This window comes from Schistocerca cancellata, chromosome 4 (assembly GCF_023864275.1).
Source record: "Schistocerca cancellata isolate TAMUIC-IGC-003103 chromosome 4, iqSchCanc2.1, whole genome shotgun sequence".
NCBI classification, from domain to species: domain Eukaryota; kingdom Metazoa; phylum Arthropoda; class Insecta; order Orthoptera; family Acrididae; genus Schistocerca; species Schistocerca cancellata.
Window position 1 is genome coordinate 425,423,332 of NC_064629.1, and position 5,540 is coordinate 425,428,871.

Below are 5,540 nucleotides of genomic sequence, written 5' to 3' on the forward strand. Positions count from 1 at the left end.
GGGAGGCGGTGACTGGCGTTTGACTGCAGATCACCTGATGGCACAACCTGATGGAGATTAGCTCTCTACAGTAAGTGATGGCTTGGGAGGCATATTCTAACCCTGTATGGCTCTGGGGTGCATGAGGGCTGTGTTCATGATGTGACATTGCTATTAAGCAGCAGAGGCATTTGAAGGAGATGTGGCAGACAATGCACATGGCATTGCCCATCGGCAGCTGGTATGGGGGTGGTCGGAGTGCCTGTGGTGGGCACAGCCAGGGCAGCAGGGTCGACTGACTGTGGGAGGAAGCTCAGGTGGATGTTATGGCACAGTGACAGCTGGCAGCATTTGTGTGTCACTGGCAGGTGTGAGCACAGGCTTTGCTGGAGGGCATCCCTGTCTGGTAGCAGGGCAAGAGTCATCAGTCAAGAGCTCATCTTCTTCCAGGTTGAAGAAGTGAATAGCTCCCAAAGTGGTCAAGGTGTCAACTGGCTTGACTCAATCGATCGAAACTTTAGTTGGCTTGTCATTGTATTTGATGTCAAATGTTTTTTCGTCACATGTGATCACATGGTGCGGACCTGAGCAGAGCCTCTGAAGTAGAGTATGTACCGTGTTAGTGTGCAACATTACATGTGTACAGTGCTGCAGATCAGTGTGTACAAATGCTTTGCTGGTACCATACTACATCAATGCACACGGTCATGGCAATATTGGTGCACAGACATTCTACAAATAGTTGGGCCGAGGCTTCATGTAGTGGTGGTACTGCCTTCATGAAATCCGCAGGAATGCCGAGGTGTTGCCCATAGATGAGATTGACAGGTGAAGTGTAACGGAACATATTAAAGGCTTTACTGTACCAAAGTATGCGATACCCTCCAAATTCAACCAGTTTAACGAGTATTTATGATTATAGAAAAGTTATTGTGTATGTTAACAATGATTGCATAACATGTCTCCATAAACAGTCAATCCATTAAATTATACTGAATAACTGACCCACACAAAAGTTAATATCACTTGATCACTGATACAGCAAATGTCATCATGTAAAAACACTAAGTCCATCTTAAATAATTAATATGAAGTACGAAAAATAGTGGCCAACTTAGGTATTTTGGATCTCCTTAAATAAAAATCACCCAGTGAAACCTATTTGTTCACTAGGAGCGTTTTTACTCAGTATTCATGTAATCAATCCTATTTTAGACAAAAACCAATGTAATTCTTAATAATTCATGTTATTTACTTATTTATGCAAATTAGAGAAGTCAATTGACAAACTTCTAAAAAAACGGCCTTTTTGTAACAAAGAATTATTCTGTCAAGTCAACAAATCTGTCTGTCATTTTAATAACATGTTAAATTATGTCACTCGATGCAAATTAATAACTTTTCTGCACAAATTATGATAACAGATGTACATGTACATGTCCTCCACTTTATGGTAGGGCTGTGTAGAGCTGCTGTCAGGATTTTCTGAACAGCAGTAGTGTTAGGGAGACGGTGCTAATAAAAGTTCAGCATACCAACGTAGAGGTGTAATTCTTTATGTGGCTGTGTGACATGTTTAAGATTGCCTGTATCTTGTCAGGTAGTGGTGTGGATCTGCTTGGCATGATTAAATGCCCAAGGAAATCTATTTCTGTGGCCCTGAATATGCACTTCAGAGGATTAATAACAATTTCAGCCTTAATCAGATGCTGAAAGATGGTTGTTAGATGGTGGTGGTGGAGCTCAGGTGGCTTTGAGAAGACCAGGATGTCATCAAGATACGTGAAACAAATTGGTAAACCATGCAAGACACCATCCAGGGAATGCTGCAGGTCTGGGCAGCATTCCAAAGGCCAAATGTCATATACATGCTCTCGAAGAGCCAAAATGGAGTGGTGATTTCAGTTTTTTGAATGTCTTTAGGCACCACAGGAATTTTCACAAATGTCTTCACACAGTTGATTTTGCTGAATATTACTGAGCCCACCAAGGCATGGCTAAAATTCTGAAGGTGCAGTACTGACTATAAGTCTGAAACTGTTTGTGAATTCAAGGCATGACAGTTCCTACATCGGCATCACGAATTGCCTTTTATGAGGACTAAGTGCAAGGCAGAGGACCGTGGGCTTCTCGATGGTCAGGCAATGCCTTGTGGCAGCATGGCCCTAAACTCAGCCTTCGCTACAACATGCCTACCGGGCACAAGTCGATATGGATGGCATGAGGTGTGAGGATCAGGTGTAGTTATGATGTGGTGTCCTGTCAAATGTTTCATGTTCCTCAGAGCACCAGGTGGGTAAATGAGCTCAAGAAATTTGTTGTGGGTATTGGTGTATGGTCCATGGCACTTAACTGGTTTTACAGTAAACAAAGCAGCTTGCTGCTGCTATCCCACTATCTTCAAACTTCTCGTTGCACCTATTAGCTGGACATTTGTGGTATCAGCTAGCAGCTGGTAGTGTCTTATGAAATCTGCACCCAGGATTGGCTTGTTGATGTCAGACACAGCGAAGGTCCACACAAATAAGCATCACAGTCTGAGATACAGATTTCGCTGGTGTGTGCCATATGTTTTGATAGTGAGATTTTTTGCCATGGTGGGAGGCAGCACCTTGGCAGTCCTGCGACCACTCAGCATAGCTCATGGGAATATTGAGAGGGCAGAACCTGTATCTACAAGGTATCTAACACCACCAGCCCATTCCGCCATGAAGAGATGCTCGATATGAATCTGTCATCAGGTGCATCTAAGCCTGGTTGTAACTGGCATTTGGGTGTGAGCATGACATCCTGTGCTTTGGGTGGGACTCGTACCAGGAGAAATCATTTGGCAGCTGATCTGACATTGGCAGAATACCACTATGACAGCTTGTACTGCACTGCCGGCTGCACAAGCTGGATCAGCAATTTCTCAATTGGCTACCACTATGGTGCCTACTGTTCTCTGTCTGTGAATGTGACCACCAGTTGACCTGCATGCTGAGTGCTGCCACTTGTGTAGCCAAGTTCTGAACTAGGTGGTTCAGGTCAGTGGCCAAGGTGGTGACTGCGGGAGGCACATGTTGCTGTGGAGGTGGGGGGTATGGTGTTGTAGGCTGCCACGGCTGTGGTGTTAGGTGCCATTGCCAGTGTGTCCTGCACCCAATCAGCCAAGTCTGCAATGAAGAACAGCTGCATGTCTGTCTGCATGGCTAGTGCTGCTTGCACTTGTGCTGGAATGCTGTGCACCCACATAGCACGCATAATCCAGAATCATGTTGGACTGTGCGAGTTTCTGCAGATGTTGCAGGAAATGGGAAAGCCTCCTGTAGCTGCATTCCTATTGGTGCAGCAACTGATGCACTATTTGTTCTTGTGATGATGAAATTCAATGAATCAACTCCTCCTTTAACTCTTTATATGAGGAAAGCATCAGTGGAGCAGATATTATGTCCCAAACTTCAGCAGCATAGTTCTGGTTGAGCCGGCTCATGATGTGCCCAAATTTGATGAGGCCACATGTTATGTTGTGGCTCAGGAAAACCACCTCCACTTGGCTGAACCACATGAATGGGTCACAGGACCAAAAGGGAGGCAGTCTGACCAACACCCATCCAGTGCCTGCTACTGCTCCATCAAGAGTAAGATCCATAACTGTGATGGTTCTTTAAGGGCCACTGTATACTTATGGAACATTGCATACTTATACAAAGAATTTTTAAGTGTATAAAATGTTGAGGGCCAATGGCCTTGCCCCAGTGGTAACACTGGTTCCCACTAGATGACTGAAGTTAGGCACTGTTGTGCTTGGCTAGCACTTGGATGGGTGAGCATCTGGTCTGCCAAGTGCTGTTGGCAAGTAGTATGCACTCAGTCCTCATGAGGCAAATTGAGGAGCTACATGACAGAGAAGTAGCAGCTTTGGTCATGAAAACTGACAACAGATGGGAGAGTGAAGTATTGGCTTCACACCTCTCCATATCTGCATCCAGCGATGCCTGTAGGCTGAGGATGACATGGCACTTGATCAGTACCATTGGGTCTCCTGAGACCTGTTCAGATGGAGAGAGACAAAATGTTGATAGTGGCACAATATGCTGGCAGCAATGTGAAAATTGCCCTTTACTTTGTTTTTGGAGAAACTAGCAACTCTGAAACATATTTTAAAGATGTTTCCACCAGGAAAAATTCCAGCTTTTCAAACATCTGATGGCCACTGCTTGACTGAAAACAATGTTATTGCTTACTAATGGCGAATGCACGGCTTTGGGATCAGTCCAATTTGGACCGTGTCCAGATGGTGCAGTGGCTGGGTTTTGCAGAGAGTGAAATCCTCTCTACCTTCTGTGTGTAGGTGTTTCTTTAGATTAGATTAGTTTTTCATTCCATGGATCCGTACTGAGGAGATCCTTGTAGATGTGGAACATGTGCATTGGTATCATGTGGTAAACAATCTGGTAATGGAGTGTGCAAAGGAGGATATGAAGGCTGCACTTGAACCTCCAAATATTCAATTCTTGGCACTTACATTCCTGGTTGGGGAATCTTTATCTCTCAAAGACACTGGCATCGCCTGCATGAAGCTGCACCTGTACCAGTATGTTGTGAACCCTGCCTTTAGAAAGCCATATCAGAATGTAAACAGATAGTTCAGTATCATCATCAGCCAGCTGCAAGTTAAAGTTGTTACTGGTGAATTCAGACTGTGTGAGAAGATAACACAACTTGATCCGCAGCAATTTGCTGAACTCCAAACTACCACCAAGCAGCAGAGCAGCAGCCAGCCAGTGCAGAGAAGGAGAAGAGACAGGAAGATCAACGGAAGGGTCAACAGCTGCAACCAGAGCAAAATGAAAAGCAAGAAAAAAGAGGAGCCCAACCCTGCAGAGGAAATGGATGTGGTGGATATGGCTGTCACCTCTGAGCTGAAGGCCAAATAACCCCTAAAAGCCCTTCCTGAACAGACACTCAACATGGATGATTTCCACTATTTCTTTTCAATGTGGATAAGGGTAAATCCATTTCTTATTTTGGGAGAAGTTTAATTCAGAGCATTACTCAGTCTGGTTTGGAGAATACAGATACTGTGCTGATCCCATAAGTATTTTTTGAGTTGTCACCTTACATCAGGTGTAGGGTTGCCATACATCCCAATCAGTTGAGAATGTCCAAATTTTTCATTCTTTGTCCTGGTGTTCCAAGAAAGCTTAATTAAGGCAGTAAATATCGTGATTTGCAAGTAAGAGAATCAAATATTTATATTCTACTGGTTCAGTATATTGATATATAACATATAAACAACATCCAGCAGCTTAAAAAGAGGCAACGTAGAGCCCTGATGTGGAGTGGGATAGGTCGGGAAGAGTTAAAGTTGGTAGGAGGGTAACTATTGGGGTGGATCTCATTGTCTGGGTGAGGGCGTTGGTTGAAGTTGGGTTGAGGTTGCACATGGACTCTGTGGGATGGTGAGATGTGTTTGTGAAGGCCCGGTGGCTTACCAGTGTTGGTGATCAGAGGCGAGACAATGGGGTTACTGGTATCTAGTTTGCGGATAGTATAGGAGTTGTGGAGGTGTTCGATTT

At 44.4% G+C, this 5,540-nt stretch overlaps 1 pseudogene; it reads left to right on the plus strand.

Annotated features, from left to right (window-relative positions):
• The first annotated feature begins 4,033 nt into the window (after nt 1-4,033).
• LOC126184236 (elongation factor 1-gamma-like) lies at nt 4,034-5,120 on the plus strand (annotated as a pseudogene).
• The last annotated feature ends 420 nt before the right edge of the window (nt 5,121-5,540 follow it).